Raw genomic sequence first — 22,535 nt, forward strand, 5'->3', positions numbered from 1 at the left:
CTACGAGTCTGTGGTGGCCAGTGCTATCATGTTTGCTGTTGTGTGCTGGGGCAGCAGGCTGAGGGTAGCAGACACCAACAGAATCAACAAAATCATTCGTAAGGCCAATGATGTTATGGGGGTGGAACTGGACTCTCTGACGGTGGTGTCTGAAAAGAGGATGCTGTCCAAGTTGCATGCCATCTTGGACAATGACTCCCATCCACTCCATAATGTACTGGTTAGGCACAGGAGTACATTCAGCCAGAGACTCATTCCACCGAGATGTAACACTGAGCATCATAGGAAGTCATTCCTGCCTGTGGCCATCAAACTTTACAACTCCTCCCTCGGAGTGTCAGACACCCTGAGCCAATAGGCTGGTCCTGGACTTTCCACTTGGCATGATTAACTTATTATTATTTAATTATTTATGGTTTTATATTGCTATATTTCTACACTATTCTTGGTTGGTGCAGCTGTAACGAAACCCAATTTCCCTCGGGATCAATAAAGTATGTCTGTCTCTCTGTCTCTGTCTCTCTCGATAGTGAGTGAGAATCTGCTTGTCCTTGAATCAGGGCAATTTGGATAGGAGACGTGGCAGATTGTAACATCGAAACAGTGAGTTGAACATCGAAACAGTGAGCGGTCGGTCTTCCCTCTCCTGTGGCAAGAGCGATATCTCTCTCTCCCTCTCTATCTGCCTCTCCCCTCTCTCCCTCTCCCCCTCTACCCCCTCTCTCTCTATCTCTCTCCCTCACTATCTGCCTCTCCCCTCTCTCTCCCCCACCCCTCTCTCTCTCTGTCTCTCTGTCTCTCGATAGTGAGTGAGAATCTGTTTGTTTCTGAATCAGGGCAATTTGGATAGGCGACGTGGCAGATTGTAACATCGAAACAGTGAGCTGTCGGTCTTCTTTTGCAATTAACAACTGCCTCACCTCGTCCCGTTACCGCCGAAGCCCGTGGAGCCAAAGCCCTTTCACCCCACTGCCCGCTCCCAACGCTGCCCGCTGGATATGGCTGCCTGGGATACCGGGAGACTCCAGGACTTCCCACATCTGACACCGACCACAGAAAACTGACCTCACACACATTCTAGCTCCTTTTGCAATCAACAACTGCCTCACCTCGTCCCGTTACCGCCGAAGCCCGTGGAGCCAAAGCCCTTTCACCCCACTGCCCCTCACTCTGCTGCCTCTCACTCTGCTGCCCCTCACTCTGCTGCCCCTCACTCTGCTGCCTCTCACTCTGCTGCCTCTCACTCTGCTGCCTCTCACTCTGCTGCCCCTCACTCTGCTGCCTCTCACTCTGCTGCCCCTCACTCTGCTGCCTCTCACTCTGCTGCCTCTCACTCTGCTGCCCCTCACTCTGCTGCCTCTCACTCTGCTGCCCCTCACTCTGCTGCCCCTCACTCTGCTGCCTCTCACTCTGCTGCCCCTCACTCTGCTGCCTCTCACTCTGCTGCCTCTCACTCTGCTGCCCCTCACTCTGCTGCCCCTCACTCTGCTGCCTCTCACTCCGCTGCCCGCTCACAACACTGCCTCCTTTTTAAACTGTTCGTACTGAACTGGCTGACGTCACGCGCCTGCGCAGTCTGGCCTCTCTCTTCTCCCGCAAACTCAAAATATCTCCCCGCTGGAGATCCAAAGGTGCTCTCCTGCTGCCTTCTTGTTCTGAACAATAACCTTGAACTTCAGTTTTACCAGGCTCCATCTTGCCAGACAAGTTGATGCTGCCTTTGTGTGAAGGTCAGTCACTCTCACCACCTTGCAGGAATTCAGCTCTTTGGTCCATTTTGGATCCATCACAGGATTCCTGGCAGAACTGAAACTGCCCTTCAGAGTGTAGACCACTGGGAGTAACTGCTGCTTGACCAACAGCTTCCGTTAGAGTTGATAACTCTGTCTGATGCAATGAAATCAACTGGCTGAAGATGCCTTCTGTGATGGTACAGATTTCAGGATGGAGCAGAATATCATCTGTTCTAAAGTTCTGGGTGAACTTAACTTTTCCTTTAGCACTGATCCGCACCGTTGGGGAGAGGTGAGGGGCAGAGGGGACGGGGCCTTCGTAAACCAAAGTATTGTGTACAGGAGATGGGAGGTTTTTTGAATTGTATAAGACATTGCTGAGGCTTAGTTTGGAATATGGTGTGCAGTTTCGGTCACCTACCTACAGGAAAGATGTAAACAAGGTTGACAGATACTGAGAAAATTTACAAGGATGTTGCTGGGTGTGGAGGACCGGAGTTATAGGGAAAAACTGAATGGGTTTGGACTTTATTCCTTAGAATGTGGAATATTGAGAGAATATTTGAGAGAGGAATACAATATAATGAGGGGTACAGACAGGGTAAATGCAAGCAAGCTTATTCTACTGAAGACTGGGTGGGACGATTCTGGAGGTCATGGGTTAAGGGTGAAAGGGGAACATGAGGGGAAACCTTTTCACTCAGAGGGTCACGAGAGTGTGGAACAAGCTACCAGTGCAAGTGGTGCGTGCGAGCTCGATTTAAACGTTTAAGAGAAGTTTGGATAGGTACGTGGATGGTAGGGGTATGGAGGGCTATAGTCCACGTGCAAGTCGATGGGAATAGGCAGTTTAAATGGCTCAACACGGACTGGATGGGCCAAAGGGCCTGGTTCTGTGCTGTACTTTTCTATGACTCAATGACTCTATGATAGGAAGATTGGTGGTGTTGACAGCGTAGAAGACTGAAAAAGAATACAATGGGATTATCAATCAGATGCTGATATGAATGGAGAAATGGCAGATGGAGTTTAACTCGGCCAGATCCGAAGCTGCACCCTGGCAGATCAAAGAGACAGTACACTGCCAAAGACAAGTGTTGATGGGCAGAGGGATCTTGGGATCCGACTTCATAGCTCCCTGAAAGTGACTACACGGGTTGACAGTGGTTAAGGAGACGAACGGTCTGCTTGAGTTTAGTCATCAAGGCATTGATTCAAAAGTCAGGAAGTTATGTTGCAGCTTTATAAAAGTCTAGTTGGGCCACATCTGGAGTATTGCACATGTCGAGGCTTTGGAGAGGGTGGAGGGTACAGAGGAAGTTTACTGAGATGTTGCCTGGTTCAGAGGGTATATGCTATAATGAGGGAGCGGACAAACTTGGGTTGTTTTCTCTGGAACAGCAGAGGCTGATGGGAGATCTGACAGAGGTCCATAAGATTATGAGAGGGCATGTATTTAAGGTGAGAGTGGGTAATTGCAAAGGAGATGTGAGGGGCAAGTTTTTCAGTGAAAGAGTGGTGGGTGTCTGGAATACGCTGCCCGGGGTGGTGCTCAAGACAGATACAAAAGGGACTTTTAACAGATGTTTAGACAGGGACATGGATATGGAAGGATATGGACATTGTGTAGGCAGAAGAGATTAGTTTTGTTAGCCATTAGATTACTCATTTATTTGGTTTGACACAAGATGCTGGACTGAGATGCCTGTCCCTGTGCTGTACTGTTTGATTTTCCATGTTCTGTAGACGATATTTCGACTGTCGTCCCAGCAGCTGTAACCTGGCATCTCAGTTCCTGTACTCAGCGATCGGACTGACGAAAGCAAGCATGCAAACACATTCTTCACCACCCTGACTCCCTGCTTGCCCTCTACTTGTATATATTTGTACCCTTAGGACTCTCTGTTCTATAAGCCTCTCCAGGGCACTGTGCAATTCCTGTCCGGAATTTTTTATAAATGACCTGGATGAGGAAGTGCAGGGATGGGTTTAGTAAATTTGCTGATGACACAATGGTTGGGTTTGTTGTGGATAGTGTGGAGGGCTGTCAGAGGTTACAGTGGGACATTGATAGGATGCAATATAGGGCTGGGAAGTAGCAGATGGAGTTCAACCCAGATAAGTGTGAGGTGGGTTCATTTTGGTAGGTCAAATATGATGGCAGAATGTAGAATTAATGGTAAGACTCTTGGCAGTGTGGAGGATCAGAGGGATCTTGGGGTCCGAGTCCATAGGACGCTCAAAGCAGCTGCACAGGTTGACTCTGTGGTTAAGAAGGCGTACAGTGTATTGGCCTTCATCAATCATGGAATTGAATTTAGGAGCCGAGAGGTAATGTTGCAGCTATATAGGACCCTGATCAGACCCCATTTGGAGTACTGTATTCAGTTCTGGTCGCCTCACTACAGGAAGGATGTGGAAACAATAGAAAAGGTGCAGAAGAGATTAACACCCCATTTACAAGGATGTTGCTTGGAGTGGGGAACATTCCTTTTGAGAATAGGTTGAGTGAACTCGGCTTTTTCTCCTTGGAGCGAAGGAGGATGAGAGGTGAAGTGATAGAGGTGTGTAAGATAATGAGAGGCATTGATTGTGTGGATAACCAGAGGCTTGTTTTCCAGGGCTGAGATGGCTAGCACGAGAGGGTACAGTTTTAAGGTGCTTGTAAGTAGGTACTGAGGAAATGTCAGGGATAAGTTTTTTACACTTATGTAAAAGTGGTGTGAGTGGTGAGTGTGTGGAATGGACAGCCGGTTACAGTGGTGGATGCGGAAACGACAGGGGCTTCTCAGAGACTCCTGGATAGATACATGGAGCTCAGAAAAATAGAGGGCTATGGGTAAGCCTAGGTAGTTCTAAAGTCAGGAAAAGTTTGGCCAGCTTTGTGGGCCAAAGGGTCTGTATTGTGCTGTAGGTTTTCTATGTTTCTTATCATTTCGGAGGATCTGTCCTGGGCCCGGCACGTAAACACCATTAGAGAGAAAACACAGCAGTGCCTCTGCTTTTTCAGAAGTTTGAAAAGATGAAGTATGTCATCTGAAACTTTAAGAAACTTCTATAGATGTGTGGTGGGGAGTTTATTCACTGGTTGCATCATGTTCTGGTATGGAAACACCAGCACACTTGTATGGAAAAGCCCTCAACAAGTAGTGGATACAGCCCAGTCCATCACGGGTAAAGCCCTCCCCACCATTGAGCACATCGACACAGAGCACTGTAGGAAAAAACAACATCCATTTTCAAGCAACCACGTCATCCAGACCATGTTCCCTCTAGATGCTGCCATCAGGAAGGAGGTACAGGAGCTTCAGGACCCACACCATCAGGTTCAGGGACAGTTACCCTTCAACTATCAGGCTCCTGAACCAGAGTGAGTAACTTCACTCCCACCATCACTGAACTGTTCCCACAACCCATGGACTCACCTTCAAGGACTCTTCATTTCATGTTCTCAATATTTATTGCTGATTTATTATTATTAGTTGTAGTATGTTTCTGTTTTTTTTGTGTTTGCATGGTTGGTTGTACATTGGTTGTTTGTCTGTCCTGTGGGGGTGGTCTTTCACTGATTCTATTGTATTTCTTGTATTTACTGTGAATGCCCACAAGGAAATGAATCTCACGGAGTCTATGGTGACACACTATATACAGACTTTGATAACAAATTTGCTTTGAACTTTGAGAAAATGCTGGAAATGCTCAGTAGGTTGTGTGTACGACTGGAGTGAGGAAAACCGAGACCATATCGCAGTTGACTGTCTCACTGCAGGAATGACTAATTCCGACACAGAGAAAGTGAGCAGCCTAACACTGGAGAATTCACACTGAGTCAGAAAAGCTGCACTGTGTCCAAGTAAGTCCACAAGACATAGAACATAGCACAGTACAGGCCCTTCGGCCCACAATGTTTTTCCGACCCTTAAACCCTGCCTCCCATATAACCCCCCAACTTAAATTCCTCCATATACCTGTCTAGTAGTATCTTAAATTTCATATGGGAGCAGTATGAGGCCACTCAGCCCATCATGTCAGCCCTGCCATTCCATCATGTCTGACTTATGTTCCCTCTCTAACCCGTTCTTCTGCCTAATGTTCTATAAATTTACAGGTACCAGAAATGCAGAATATAACAGGCTGTCTAAAGCACCATCTCCTGACGTTATGCCTCTGTCACGGTTTCATGGCTTTATGACTCTCGCGCATCGTTTTCCCTTGAAAATCATGCATGGGCATTGGCAATGGTGCAGTTCTTTGCTGAATTGGTAATACATTATCGTGAGGGCAACAGGGTGGGCAATCTACCAATGTCCAAAAGACAGTAAACTGTGCAAATATAAAAGAAAAAAAATAATAGCAATAATAATAATAATAATAATAATAAATAAGCAACAAATATGGAGAGCATGAGATGAAGAGTCCTTGAGAGTGAGTGCATAGTTTGTGGGAACAGGTCAGTGAAGGGACGAGTGAGGTTGAGTGAAATTTTCCCCATTGGATGGCCTGGTGAAGGAAGTCACTGAAATAAAACCAGTAAGAAACGGCTGCTCTGCCTTCATCTCTGCCAATGTTCTTTTCCAATCAATTTTGGCCAGATCCTCTCTCATGCCTCTGTAATTCCCTTTCCTCCACAGTAATACTAATATGTCTGACATGAGCTGCTCCTACTCAATATGCAAGATGAATTCTATCATAATATGATTGCTGGTCCCTGAGGGATCCTTTACCATAATCTCTCTAACCAATTACGGTTCATTGCACAACACCCAATCCAGAATAGCTGATCACTTCATGGGCTCAACCATGAGTTGGCTAAAAAGTCATCTCATATTTTCTCTAGGAACTCCCTCTCTTGGGATCCTGCATCAACCTGATTTTCTCAGTCTACCTGCATGTTGAAATCCCCCATGACTATCACAACATTGTCCCTTTCATATCTCAAGTTGTGAACCACATTCTTACAACTGTTTGGGAGTCTGCGAGTAACTTCCATCAGTGTCTTTTTCACCCTTGCAGTTCCTCAGCTTAACCCATAACAATTCAGCACCTTCAACCCTACGTCACCTCTTTCTAATGATTTGAATTCATTTTTTACCAGCAGAGCCAAGCCACCCCCTCTGCCTACCTGCCTCTCCATTCAATAAAATGTGTATTTTCCCTCCTCCTCCTGACAGTCACCCAGGTACCTGCTTCCTGTAACTCAGGGGCCACTGCCTCCCTGTAACTCCTGCCTATCACCTCCTCATTCTCCTGTTTGAGCTGAAGGTCACCGAACTGCAGCTCCAGATCCTCAACACATTTTCTGAGGGGCACCTGGTGCAGGTGTGGTTATCTGGGAGAATGGAGGTCTCCCCTATCTCACACACAGAACAAAACACCGTCCCTGGGGCCATTCTCTCTGCACTACTGTGCCCCAACAGAGAGGTGGGTGGGTGGGGAGTGTGGAGAAAGAGCTGGGTGGGTGGAGGGTGGGGAACAGAGATGTCTTGAGGATTTGTGCTGTTGGTTGTGAACAGTACGGACTGGTAGTTACCAGTCAGCATGAATATGTTGGGTTGAAGGTCTGTTTGACTCTGTAGACACAGTCACGTGATTTCTCTGAAAAGCAAAGGACGTGGTCTGGGTGGTGTTGAAAGTGGAAGCTCTGAATCTCTCTTTAAACAGGATACAGTATCAGCAGAGATCACAGTGAGAGTCTGAATCAGTCAGTCACTGTCCGGGTCACTGACAGAAACAGCTGGTTCATCACTCACTCTGCCTTTTGCTGTTTTACAGTTTAGTTTAGACTGATTCACTGTTGTCTCTGGAACACAGTTCACCCTCCGACCAAGTATTGTTTCTCCAGACTGAAGACAGCTGACTTCATTTCTCTGGGGACAACCTGTGTGTCCCACACCACGAACCTTTGGCTCACAGCAGCATCGACAGGAAACTGCAGACACGGGAATCTGAGGTAAGATTGGAAACGGCTGCTCAGACTCACCAGGTCGGGCAGCATCTGCAGAGAGAGAAACAAAGATAGTGATTCAAGTCAGTGACTCTCAGTCAGTGCTGGAGATGGAGAGGATTGAATCAGGGAACAGACGTGGGGAGACGGGGGTAAGGAGTGAGGAAGAAAGAGATGGTCAGAGAGGGCTGGGGTGTGGTGTGTAATGGGAGTGGGGCAGAGGCTGGTCGAGAGGGATGGGTGAGAGGGGCAGGGGAGAGAGGGGTTGGGGAGAGAAATGTCCACCGAGTGGATAGGGGAAGCAGAGAAGTGGGTGGGTGGGGAGTAGGGAGTAGTTGTAGCGGAGTTTGTGGGTCGGGAGAGGGGTGAGAGTGATGGAGAGGTGAGGAGTGGGGAGGTAGATGTGTGTGGGTGGGAAGTGGGGAGACACAGGTGGGTTGGAGAGGAGTGGGGACAGAGAGGTGTCTGGGTTGTGGGGGGAACAGAGATTTCTTGAGGATTTGTGTTGTTAATTGGAATCAATACGGACAGGTAGTTGCCGGACAGCATGAATGTGTTGGGCTGAAGGTCTGTTTAACTCTGTACAAACAGTCACATGATTTCTTTGAAGAGCAAACGTTGTTCTGTGGATGAGGTTGAAAGTGAAAGCTGTGAATCTCTCTGTAAAACCAGGGTATAGATAGATGGGGTGATTGATAAGTTTGTATCCGAAGGTAGAAGGAATCAATTTTAGAAAACCGAGCAATTTATTTTTCAACATACTCCCCTCCTACAGGTACACACTTAGTCCAGCGGTCGTGGAGCACACGGATCCCTTCGTAGAAGTGGTCCACAGCAAGGGTGATTGATAAGTCTGTGGCCAAAGGTAGAAGGAGATGAAGTTATTAACTTCAAACTTTCTTCGGCCAGGGGAGAATAAAACCAGAGGTCATGGGTTAAGGGTGAAGGGGGAAAAGTTTAAAGGGAACATTAGAGGGGCTTCCTCACACAGAGAACGGTGGGACTGTGGAATGAGCTACCAAATGAGATGGTGAATGCGGGCTCACTTTTGACATTTAAGAAAATCTTCGACAGGTATATGGATGAGAAGGGTTTGGAGGGATATGGCCCAGGTGCAGGTCAGTGGGACTAGGCAGAAAAATGGTTTGGCACAGACAAGAAGGGCCAAAAGGCCTGTTTCTGTGCTGTAATGTTCTATGGTTCTATGGTTATCACTCAGAGTTGAACTGCACGTGCATGTAATGAGAGCATCTTGGACCTGCAGGTGGTCCACAGCAGGGGTGATTGATAAGTTTGTGGCCTAAGGCAGAAGGAGATGAGTTATACAGCTCTCATTACATGTACATGCAGTTCAACTCTGTGAAAATGCAGAAAGTTTGAAGTTAATAACATCTTCTTCTTCCTTGGGCCACAAACTTATCAATCACCCCATGCTGTGGACCACTTCTGGAGGTCTAAGATACTGACTTCTACAAAGAAGGGATCCATATGCTCCATGACCGCTGGACTAAGTGTATAACTGTCGGAAAAATAAATGTGTTAGGTTTTCTAAAATTGGCTCCTTCTACCTTAGGCCACAGACTTATCAATCACCCCTTGTATATGAGAGAGAGAGAAAGGGAGGGAGAGAGAGGGAAAGACATGGAGAGAGAGAGAGGAAGGGAGAGAGATGGTGGTGAGAGGGGGAAAAGTGGAGGGGAGAGGGAGGGGGAGAGAGGAGAGCGACCAATCAACAAACTCCAAGATGGGAACTCAACACAGTGAAGAACCACAGTTTGAGTCCGAGGCATAGAGAATTACAGCACAGAAACAGGCCCTTTGGCCCATCTAGTCCATGCTCAAACTATTTGAACTGCCTACTCCCATCGACCTGCACCAGGACCATCGCCCTCCATATCCCCACTATCCATTTACCTATTTAAACTTCTCTTCAGTGTTGAAATTGAGCTCGCATAGACCACTTGTGTTGGCAGCTCATTCCACTCTCCCTGAGTGAAGTTTCCCCTTAAACTTTCACGCTTTAGCCATGACCTTTCGTTGTAGTCCTACCCAACCTCAGTGGAAAACGCCAACCATATCAATACCACTCAGAATTTTGTCTACCTCTATCAAATCTCCTCTCAATCTTTCATGTTCTAAAGAATAAAGTCCTAACCTATTCAATCTTTCTTTATAACTCCAGTCCTCCAGACCCAGAAACATCCTTGTAAATTTTCTCTGCATTCCTTCAACCTTGTTTACATCTTTCCTGCAGGTAGGTGACCGAATCTGCAGACAACACTCCAAATCAGGCCTCACCAGCATAACATCCCATCTCCTGTACTCGGTACATTGATTTATGACGGTTAATGTGCCTAAATCTTTATTAACGACCCGATCTACCTGTGATGATGGGCCTGTATTCCCAGATCCCTTTGTTCTACCACACTCCTCAGTGCCCTACCGATCACAGTGTAAAGGCCATAACACACGGGAGCAGAATTAGGCCATTCAGCCCGTCGAGTCCACTCCGCTATTTCGTCATGGCTGATCCCAGATCCCACTCAACCCCATACACCTGCCTCTATCATCTCCTTTGATGCCCTGACCGATGAGGAAACTATCAACTTCTGCTTTAAATATACCCTCAGACTTGGCCTCCACCGCAGTCTGTGACAAAGCATTCCACTGGCAAAAAAAATCCTCCTTACCTCTGTTCTAAAAAGTTGCCCATCAATTTTGAGGCTCTGCCCTCTAGTGCTGCTACCCCAGCAGAGGAAACATCCTCTCCTCATCCAGCTTATCTAGTGCTTTCAACATTCAGTATGTTTTGATGAGATCCCCCTGGCACCTTCTAAATTCCAGTGAGTACAGACTTAAAGCTGCCAGACGATCCTCATATGTTAACCCCTTCATTCCCAGAATCATCCTCGTGATACTCGTCCGGACTCACTCCACTGACAACACATCCTTTCTGAGATATGGGGCCAAAACCCATTGACAATACTCTGTGCGGCCTGACTAGAGTCTTACAAAGGCTCAGCATTATCTTCTTGCTTTTATATTCTATTTCCCATGAAATAAATGCCAACATTGCGTTTGCCTTCTGTATCACAGACTCAGCCTGTAAATTAACCTTCTGAGAGTCTTGCACAATGACTCCTAAGTCTCTCTGCATCTCTGATGTTTGAACCTTCTCCCCATTTAGATAACAGTCTGCACTATTATTCCTTTTATGAAAATGCATTATCATACATTTCTCCGCACTGCATTCCTTTCTTTTTCAATCTTTTTACTGAATTTTTCTTTTTTGTAATTTTTTTTATTGAAGTTCATCATCAAACAAACATTTCCATATGATGTATTTCAGACATTATACATATATATATCATATAATCATATATATCACAAATCTCCACAAAGTATTTATCTGAGGTATACACTTATAGAAAAGAGAGGAAAGAAAAAACAAGCAAAAGGAAAGAACTATGTACAAGTAGGGAGTGATCTTTTTACAACATATTCATTGATTTGTGAGAATAAAATCAGACCTATGAAGCATTATGTAGTTAAGCCATTTTTCCCAGCATGAATTAAATTTTTCCAGCTTATGATAAATTGATGCTGTTATCTTCTCCATTTTGTAAATGTCCATTGTAATTTCCATCCATGTATTTAAAGTTGGGCTCTCCTGTGATAACCATCTCCTAGTAAGAGTCTTCTTACCAGCCACCAACAGTATATTCACTAAATATTTATCTCTTTTCAAACATTCTTGAGATATATATCCAAAATATGTGGTCTTTCTAAGGGTATTTCACTTTAAAGATGTCTTGTAGGGCATTGTGTATCCCCCTCCAATAGTTTTTGATAACAGGGAAGTCCCAAAAAATATGATAATAAGTTGCATTTTGATTTTGGGGGGTTGCTATCATGATGGGATTTCTGAGAGGGTGTAATAAAATATCTTATCAAAGTTTTTCCATCCAAACTCTCTCCATTTCTGTGAACTAGTACACTTCTATTGATACTTCCATATTATTGTCCATTCTTCCTCAGATATAATTATCCCTCCTTCCTTCTCCCATTTTGTTTTAATGTATGAAGTCGAATGTGTTTTAAGATTTAACAACCCCTTATACATGCTTGAAATGATTCTACTACAATTATCTGAATTATATGCTTTTCTAAAGAGCTCTATCAAGCATGTACTTGCCTTGGTTACATTTTTAAGTGTCTTATCAACGTATTGTCACATCTGTAAATACCGATAAAAATCCTGTTTTTTCTAATAAGTGTTTCTCTTTAAGCATTTCAAAACTGAACAGTGTTCCTTCTTTCATTATGTTACAAAGAACTGTTATTCCTTTAGCTGTCCAGTCCTTAAATCTAGCATCCAATTTATTTGGTGTAAAATCCGAGTCATATGTGTACCATTTAAGAATTGCAATATCTCCCTCTAGATTATATTCTTTTATAGTGGTTTTCCATATTTTAAGAGTCGATTTCACCCATGGGTTATCAATAGTATTTATGTACCTTTGCAGGTTGTTATCAGCCAAAATTGCTTGTATGGGGATGGGAAGTACCTGCTCCTCAATGTTTTTCCATTGAGCATCATATGATGGGTTGCACCAACATATCACAGCTCTCAACTGTGCTGCAAAATAATAATCTCTAAGAGAAGGTAGGCCCCATCCCCCTTTTTCCTTTGCAAATTGCAAAGTTTTGAGATGAACTCTAGGCCTTTTACCCTGCCAAATATTACCTTGATAGCATCTTGTTCCATTCATTTAATTGATTTTGATTAATCTCTACTGGTAGGGTCTGAAAGAGATATAACAGTCTGGGCAGCATATTCATTTTAATAGACTCAATCCTTGAACTGAGACTGAAAAAAGGAATCAGGTTCCATCTTGCCATATCTTCTTTAATTTTTTATATAAAGGCTAATAATTACATTCTGATAATTTTGCCAAATCTTTTGGCATAATGATGCCCAAGTATTTGCAAGACTCTGTGTGCCATGCCCAGGGATATCTACTTTCAATTTCTCTTGGTGGGCTATGGTAATTTGAAAGTAATTGGGTTTTATCTATGTTGATCTTGTATCCTGATAATTGACCATATTGTTCAAAGGATTGCATCAATTTAGGTAAAGAGTATGTTGGTTGCCCTAGATAGATCAAAATGTCATCCGCATAACAAGCCAATTTATGCTCTGTCCCTTTAATAGTAATTCCCCTGATATCTTCATTTTGTCTGATGTATTGAGCTAATGGTTCCAGATAAAACGCAAAGTGTAATGGTGACCATGCACAACTCTGTCTCGTGCCCCTTTCTAGGGTAGGACTATTTGATAAATATCCATTGATTTTAATCCTAGCAGTAGGACTGTCATATAGTGTCTGTATAGTTTTAATTATTGTGTCTTGGAAACCAAATCTATGTAAAAACTCTGTAAAGAAAATTCCAATTAACCGAATCAAATGCTTTTCCAGTGTCCACACTTATCACTATTGTTTCAATTTTATTTTTTTGTATATGATCCATAATGTGAAGTGTCCTTCATATATTGTCTTGTGTCTGGTGTTGTCGTATAAAACCTGTCTGATTGTTACGTATCTGTATGAGTAGAATCTGCTCTAATCTTTTGGCCATGATGGAGGTAAATAATCTATAATCTACATTAAGAATGGATATTGGTCTAAATGACCCGCATTCCATTTTATCCTTGCCTTCTTTTGGTATAGCTGAGACTATTGCTTCCTTCCAACTGGGTGGCATTTGTGCCTTTTTTAGAGCCCAGTTCAATGTGGGGAGTAAAACAGGAATTAACTGATTTTTAAATTCTTTGTACCACTCTGCCGTATACCCATCTGATCCTGGTGACTTGCTTAACTTAAACCTAGTAATTGCAGCTTTTAATTCATCTTCAGTTATGTCAGCAGTCATCATTCTATTTTGTTCTTCGCTGAAAGTGGGTAACTCTAGAGAATTCAAGAAGGTGTCAATTTGGGTTATGCTTCCCCCTGAAACTTAATTTTTCAAAGACAAAGATACATAAAGGTCATAATAGTACAAAGGGAGTGGGATTACATTGTTGGCAATTAACACATGAGTAAAAACTATAGGTAACACCAATATAATTGACTTCCGAAATCCTTGATATAAACAAGATACAAAAAAATGATGGAAAAAAACCCCAAATTGAAAAATCAAAAACAAAATAAACTAAACAACTAAAACTCAACTAAACAAAGCTGGGCTATTCTATTATATCAAATAAAATCATTAGTGTCATCAACTCTGTATTTCCCAACACTGTATTCCATCTGTCACTTCTTGCCCATTCTTCCAATTTGTCTAAGTCTTGCTGCAATCGCATTCCTTCCTCAGCACTCCCTACCCCTCCACCTATCTTTGTATCATCTGCTGACTTTGCCACAATGGAATCATCAATTCCATTATCTAAATCATTGACAAACAATGTGAAAAGCAGTGGTCCCAAAACTGACCCCTGAGGAACACCACTAGACAAGGCAGCTAGCCAGGAGAGGCGCCCTTTATTCCCACTCACTGCTCCTGCCTGTCACCATTCCTCTATCCATGCCAGTGTCTTTCCTATAATACCACAGGACTTCATCTTGTTAACCAGCCTGATGTGTGTCACCTTTTCAAATGCCTTCTGAAAATCCAAGTAAATGACATCCACTGCCTCTCCTTTGTCCACACTGCTGGTTATTTCCTTGAAGGACTCTAACAGATTTGTTCAGCAAAATTTCCCTTTACAGAAACCACGCTGACTTTGACTCATTTTATCATGATTCTACAAGTACCGAAAGCTTCATCATTAATAACAGACTCCAACACTTTCCCAACCACTGAGGTTCCGCTAACTGGCCTATAATTTCCTTTCTTTTGTCTTCCTCCATTCTTAAAGAGTGGAGTGACATTTGCAAATTTCCAGTCCTCTGGGACCATGCCAGAATCAAGTGATGCTTGAACATTCATGACTAATACATCTTCAGCAACCTCTCCCAGGACTCTGGAGTGAAGTCCATCTGGTCCAGGTGACTTTTTCCTTTGTAATAGCAATGGCACTCACTCCTGCTCCCTGACACCCAAGACTACAAGACCATAGGAGCAGAATTAGGCCATTTGGCCCATCGAGACTGCTTCACCATTCAACCATGGCTGATCCTTTTCTGCCCAAGACCATCCTGGTTGGTTACACTCACTGTTGTTTGCACTAAATTCCATCTGCCATTTTTCCAGCTGATGCAGATCCCTCTCCTAGCCATGATAGGCTTTTCGCTGTCCACGACATCCCCAGTCGTGGTGTCATCTGAAAAGTTGCTGATCCAGTTAACTACATTCTCATCCAGCTGATTGATATAGGTGACAAACAACAATGGACCCAGCACTGATCCCTGCTGTAAACCACTGGTCACAGGCCTCCAGTCAGAGAGGTAACCATCCACTACCATTCTCCAGCTTCTCTCACAAAGCCAATGGCTAATCCAATTTATTACCTTATCCTGAATGCCCAGCAATTGAACCTTTTTGACCAGTCTCCCATGTGGGACCTTGTCCATGTAGATAACATCCACTGCTTATCTTCACCCACTTTCCTCGTAATTTCCTTGAAAAACTCTATAAGATTGTTTAGACATGACCTACCACATTCAAAGCCATGCTGACTGTCCCTAATCTTTCCAGGTCCATCAAAATACTTGTATATCCAGTCCCTTAGAATATAACTAAGTCGACTCAGGCCTAGGGCCAGCGTCAGGCATCCCTTAGAATACCTTCCAATAACTTTCTGTCAGGGTTCGGTCCGGTCCGGTGTCCGTGTTCTGGGTTTCGATCCGGTCCGTGTGCTCCAGGTTCCGGGTCTTGCAGCTGTCCCTCCCGGCCCCTTTGAGCCTGTTAAGATCATCCTGGATCAAGGAGGCACACCTGTGGCCAATTCATCTGCAGGTGTTTATAAGGGGCCGTGGGATGGAGACTGGGTGGGTGGTTGTTTTGTTCTGTTTCTTGCCGGCTCTGAACTCTTCTCTGCATTCTGTTATTCTGCTATTCTGCCTGGGGCTCAGAGCTACTCCTCATCATGCTTCTCTGCCCTGTACCAGTGGTGCCAGGTTGATCCTCTCCCCCACCTTTTTTCCTATGCGCTGGTCCTGTTTCTCCGCTCGTTTGTTTTGTTTGCGCGGTCACGCTGTCTGCTGGTTTTTCCCAATTTTCCTGCTATCATGGCTGTCATGGTCACCCTGGACCCTTCCTACCTGTTGCCTCTGTCGGACTGCCGCTGCCCTGATGGAGGTTCTGCCCCTTCCACCTATTGCTGCTTAAGGGTTGTGCCCCGAACCTGCCCAGGTGTCTGCGTCTGGCCCAGGCCTCCGTGTCTACTGCTTGGGAGGCGGCCCTGCCTGGGATCAGTGTGGCCCGCCCTAAGGACTCCAACCCTCTCCTCTTCTGCCTGAACTCTGGGATTATGCCCCGCACCCGCCTTGGGGTCCGCGTCATGCCCAGGCTTCCGTTGTTTCCGCCTGGGAGGCAGCCCTACCCGGGACATATGTGGCCCGCCCAGGGAGGGCTCTCCACCAGACTATCTAGTCACCTAGACCATGCTGCCCGCCTGAACCCCAGGGACCTGTCTGCCTGCCCGTCTGAACCCTGGGAGCCCGCTCCTGCCTGCCTCGTCTGAACTCTGGGATCTTCCCGCCTTGCCTGATCTCTGAGATCCAGCCCCACCTGCCTTACCCCTCACATGCCATGGCACCCCCGTCCTGTCCTACCCCTTGTACATCAACGTCTGCGTCCTGCACTTGGGTCCATCCAGCCCCCGTTCCTGACACTTTCCCACAACTGATGTCAGACTCACCGGACTTTCATTTCCAGGTTTCTGTTTCGAGCCTTTTTGAAATGGTACAACAACAATGGCCATCCTCCAGTCCTCTGGTACCTCTCCTGTCGCTAAGGATGATTTAAATATCTCTGCTAGGGCCCCTGCAATGTCTGCAGTTTCCAAGGGAACACCTTGTCAGTCCCTGGGGATTTATCCACCCCAATTTGCCTCAAGTTAGCAAACCCCTCCTGCTCGGTAATCTGTATCGGGTCCATGAACTCGACACTGCTTTGTTTCACTTCGATAGACTCTGTGTCCTTCTCCTGAGTAAACACAGGTGCCTAAATTCCATTTCAGTTCCCCCCTATCTCTTCTGGCTCCACGTATGGATCACCATTCTGATCTTCCAGAAGACCAATTTTGTCCCTTGCAATCCTTTTGCACTTAACGTATCTGCAGAATTTCCTACGATTCTCCTTCACTTTGTCTGCTAGAGCAACCTCACGCCTTCTTTAGTTTCCTGATTTCTTACTTCAGTGTTCTTTTGCATTTGTTGTATTCCATAAGCACCTCATTAGTTCCTACCTGCCTATACCTGCTGGGCACCTCCTCTTTTTCTCAACCAGGGCCTCAATATCTCTTGAAAACTCTTGAAAGTGGCCTCCCGCTTTGCAAGTACACCTTTGCCGGAAAACAGCCTGTCCCAATCCACACTTGCCAGATCCTCTCTGATACCATCAAAATTGGCCTTTCTCCAGTTTATAATCTCAACGTACAGACCAGACCTATCCTTGAAACTCATGGCATTGTGGACACCGGATGCAAAGTGTTACCCTGCACAGACTTCTGTCACCTGCCCTGTCTCATTCCCTCATAGCAGATCCAGTATCACATGATCCATCGTTGGGACTTGTATGAAGTAAACTTTCCTGAACACATTTGACAAATTCTATCCCATCCAGTCCTTTCACAGTATTGGATTCACAAACAACATGTGGAAAGTTAAAATCACATTCTATAACAAACTTGTGTTTCAGGCAACAGTCTGTGATCTCTCTACAAGTTTGTTCCTCTAAATCCCAAGGACTGTTGGGAGTCTGTAATATAGTCCAATTAATGTGCTCATAGCTTTCTTATTTCTCAGTTCCACCCCTAACACCTCACTAGACAAGTTCTCCAGTCTGTCCTGATGGAGCAGTGCTGTGACATTTTCCCTGACTAGTGATGCCACATCTCCTCCTGTAATTCCTCCTGCTCTGTCACGTCTAAACAACGGAACCCCAGAATATTGAGCTGCCAGTCCTGCCCCTCCTGCCACCCAGTCTTACTAACAGCTACAAGGTGATGATCCATACGCTAAGTTCATCCACCTTTCCTACGATGCTTCTTGCATTGAAATATCAGCAGCTCAGCACCATGCTCAACCTTTTGATTCCTGACTTTGTCTGACGTCTTACCAACATCTATCTCCTCAACCTCTCCACTAACTGTTCTGGCACTCTGATTCCCATCCCGCTGTAACTCTAGTTTAAGCCCCACCATGCAGCGTTAACAAACCTTCCCACTTGGATATTAGTCCCACTCTAGTTTAGGTGCAAACTGTCCCTTCTGTGTGGGTCCAACCTTCCTTGGAAGAGATCCCGATGTTTCAAAAAGATTACACCCTCCCTCCGACACCAACTCATTAGCAACATGTTAAACTGTATAATCTTCCTACTCCGGCCTCACTGGCACGTGGCACAGGCAGCAATCCTGACATCACAACCCTGCATGTCCTGCTCTTTAACTTAGCACCCAACTCCCTGAACCCCCTATGCAGAACCTCATCACTTGTCCTGCCCATGTCATCGGTACCTACGAGGATCACGACTTCTGGCTGTTCACCCTCCCACTTCAGAATGCTGAAGACCTGATCCCAGATGACCCAGACCCTGGCACCTGGGAGGTACATTAGCATCTGGGAATATACCTCCCAGATAACAGACCCTCCTTTCTGTTCCCCTAACTAATGAGTCCCCTATCACCACAGTGTGCCTCTTCTCTCCTCTTCCCTCCTGAGTCACAGATGCAGACTCAGTGCCAGAGACACAACCACTCTGACTTTCCTCTTTTGGTTATCCCCACCCCAACCACCACCCACGCTGATAGTATCCAAAGTGATATACCTGTTGAGGGGGATTGCCACAGGGGTATTCTGCACTAGCTCCTTAACCCCTTTCCCCTTCCTGACTGTCACTCAGTTTCCTGTGTCCTGCACCTTAGGTGTAACCACCTGTCTATATGTCCAATCTATCCACACCCCCCCCCCCCCGAGCCTCCTGAATAATCCGGAGTTCACCCAGTTCCAGCTCCAACTCCTTAACGCAGAGTGTCAGAAGCTGCAGCTGGAAGCACTTCTCACAGTTGTCGTTGTCAGGGACACTGGAGATCTCCCTGCGTTCCCACATCCCACAAGAGGAGCATTCAGCTACCCTGCCAGTTATCTCTGCTGTCCTCAGTGAGCAGATATAAAGAGGGAAAGGGTGAAAACAACTTTTCTGGATCTTTCTTTTCTCTGCTTTCCCTGTCTGAAGCCTCAGGACCCCCCACTCTAACTCTGCCCACTCCAATGATGGCCGCTCTGCTTGCCCCGCCTTCCTTTAATTTGCTCTTGCTGATCAATCCCGAACGCCGATTGCTCGCTGGTCAGAGCTCAGTTTTGCTGCGGTGATCTGCCGCTGCCTATCTCTACTTGGACAGTGGACCCGAGTGAAATCCCCTCCTCGCAAACTTCTGAGGTTCGATTGGTCGGTGGTCAGAGCTCAGTCTGAGTGCGTCTGTAGATCACAGACTCCGACAAGACCCCAGCTTCCTTTAAAAAAGAGTGAAGAGGCATGAGCAAGAAGAATTTAAACTGTTATGCAGACAGACTGGGAGAAGTTGCCCTCTGGCACTGTGTGATGTGGGGATTGGGGGATGGGGGAGTGGGGGCCGGTTCAGCTCTCTGTTCCGTGAGGTTTACTCATCTTCACACTGACCTGAGGCTGTGGCCTGCAACTAACGGGCTTCTGTGGACTCACCTTCAGCAACTTAATTTCTGAATGCTGTCTGCTTACTTCGAATTGCTTTTTTTTCCTCTCAGGTCTTTGACATTCTTCTTTTGTTTGATGGACTCTTTGGGTGTTTGTTCTGTCACTGCCGGTAAGGACATAAATCTCAAGGTTGTATAAAGTCCCACCACCACTGGCTGTTCACCCTCCCTGGTCAGGACGTCCTACAGACATCGGAAACGTCCCTGCCCCTGGCACCAGGGAGGCAACAGCTTTATAGAGACAGGAGAGACTGCAGATACTGGAATGTGGAGAGACAACAAACTGCTGGAGGATCTGAACAAGTCAGGCTGTATCTGTGTGGGGGGGAGAGGGTGGGGATCAATTGTCGATGTTTCGGGTTTTGACACTGACAATTCCTTTCCCTCACAGATACTGCTTGACCTGCTGAGTTCCTACAGCAGCTTGTGTGTTATACCATTTCAGAGGCTTGTCTACACCCAGTGGAAAGCCCCTCCACACCCCTTACAGCCGAGTCCCCTGTCACGACAGCTTTTTCTGTCTTTTTCCTCCCCAGCTGTGGTCACACAAACGTTCCTGTTGCTACTTTCCCCTGGTTTCCACCTTTTGCAGCAGGAACATTCCACTGGACGGAGTTCTCCTGCCATGGACACCCTTGCACTGGGCCCTCTCTTCCTCCTGGACAGAGAACATGCACCTCACATTCACTGAGTGTATTGAATGCTCGAAGCCGTCATTAAGGAAGAAATAGCGAAACATTTAGAAAGGAGTGGTTCCATTAGACAGACACAACATGCATTCAGAAAGGGCAGGTCCTGTTTGACAAACTTACTGGAGTTCTTTGAGGACATAATGAGCGCAGTGGATAGAGAGGAACAGGTGGATGTCGTATGCTTAGATTTCCAGAAGGTGTTTGATAAGGTGCCGCAAAAGAGACTTATAAATAAGATATGGATGCATGGAGTCAGGGGAAGTGTATTGGCATGGATAGTGGATTGGTTAACCAATAGAAGGCAGAGAGTTGGTATAAATGGGTGTTGGTGAGTGGGGTGTTGCAGAGTTTGGTGCTGGTCCTGCACCTGTTCACCATTTACATTGATGATTTGGAAGAGGGGACTGAGTGTAGCGTAGCAAAATTTGCTGATGACACTAAACTGAGTGGAAAAGCAAATTGTACAGAGGATATGGGAGTCTGCAGAGGGACAGAGATGGGTTAAATGAGTGGGCCAAGGTCTGGCAGATGGAATACAACGTTGGTAAATGGGAGATCATCGACTTTGGAAGGAATAAGATTGCAGCATGCTGTTGTGCAGAGGGACACGGGAGTGCTTGTACATGAATCGCAATAAGTTGGCTTGCAGGTACAACAGGTTATTAAACGGAATGTTAGCGTTCATTGCTAGAGGGATTGAATTCAAGAGCAGGGAGGTCATGCTGCACCTATACAGGGTACTGGTGAGGACACACCTGGAGTACTGTGTGCAGTTTTGGTCTCCTTACTTGAGGAAGGATATATTGGCTTCAGAGGCAGTGCAGAGGAGGTTGATTCCGGGGATGAAGGGGTTAACCTATGAGGAGAGATTGAGTCGCCTGGGACTATACTCTCTAGAATTCAGAAGAATGAGAGGGGATCTTATAGAAACATACAAAATTTTGAAAGGGATAGTTAAGATATAAGTAGGAAAGTTGTTTCCATTGGTAGGTGAGACTAGAACTAGGGGACATTGCCTCAAGATTCAGGGGAGACGATTTAGGACAACGATGAGGAGAAACTGTTTTCCCAGACAGTGGTGAATCTGTGGAATTCTCTGCCCAGGGAAGCAGTTGAGGCTTCTTCACAATGTTTAAGGTACAGTTAGATAGATTTTTCCATAGTAGGAGAATTAAGGGTTCTGGGAAAAAGGCAGGTAGATGGAGCTGAGTTTATGGACGGATCAGCCACGATCTTATTGAATGGCGGGGCAGGCTCGATGGGCCGGATGGCCTACTCCTGCTCCTATTTCTTAAGTTCTTACTTTCTTATTACACCAATAAGATTCTTCGTTGATAAACACTGCCTGTTAGAATGTAACATCCCTGCCTTTGTCTTTATTTCAGTGAACAATCCACCCTTGCTGCTCACCAATCAGCTGTTTCCACTGACACACATCACTTCCTGAATGGTGACATCATCTCCAGCTCTTCCAATGGTCTCGACAAGGTAGGTGGGCTCTAAATATGCAATGGTCTGTCCCACTGCTCTCCTCCAGGTCCTCCTCACTCACCTCTGCTGCCTTCTTAATTCCCCGAATCTGCACAGCATCATATTGTTATAGAACCTCCAGACCAACTTGTCCATCCCGAACAAGATTCTCATCTGAGCCTGTCCTATTTCCCTGCATTTTGCCCGGAGATCCACAGGTTCCTGGTTATTTTATTTATTTATTTTGATGTACATCGAGGAAGAGGCTCTCCCAGCCCTCTGAACCGTGTCAGCCGGGGAACAGCCGACAACTCCCCAATTTATCCTTAACCTAATCATAAAACAATTTACAATGACCAATTTACCTACCCAGTATGGCTTTGGGCCGTGGGAGGGAATGGGGGCATCTGGAGGACACCCACATATTCCACGGGAAGGATGTACAGAGAATACTGACAGAACAGTGACAGAACGTCATCGCACTGTCCCCTTTGTTACCCTGGCACCTAGTAAGGTGTCAGCAGTTACAGGGAGAAGGTAGGAGAATGGGTTTCAGAGGGAATAATAAAACAGCATGTTGGAATTGCAGAACAGACATGATGGGCTGAATGGCCTAATTCTGCTCTTATGTCATCTGGTCTTATGTATAAATAATGAACAACAGTACCAGCACCAATCCTTCTGATATATCACTCATCACAGATCTCCAGTCTAAGAAACACCTCCCTCTGGTTTCTCTCCTCACCCTCTGCTTCTTCCCATCGAGCCAGTTATGAATTAGTTCACTTACCTCCTT

General features: G+C 45.7%; 1 protein-coding gene across 2 annotated transcripts in view; it reads left to right on the plus strand.

The window, feature by feature from the left end:
- Positions 1–7,425: 7,425 nt before the first annotated feature.
- LOC132392006 (interferon-induced very large GTPase 1-like) overlaps positions 7,426–22,535 on the plus strand; it is a 55,571-nt gene continuing 40,461 nt past the window's right edge. For both annotated transcript variants that reach the window (XR_009511409.1, XM_059965897.1), the window contains exons 1-2: positions 7,426–7,683; positions 21,655–21,757. The gene's annotated coding sequence lies outside the window, so the exon portion shown is untranslated. The remainder of the gene's footprint in view (positions 7,684–21,654; positions 21,758–22,535) is intronic.

Source organism: Hypanus sabinus, chromosome 3 (assembly GCF_030144855.1).
Source record: "Hypanus sabinus isolate sHypSab1 chromosome 3, sHypSab1.hap1, whole genome shotgun sequence".
NCBI lineage: Eukaryota > Metazoa > Chordata > Chondrichthyes > Myliobatiformes > Dasyatidae > Hypanus > Hypanus sabinus.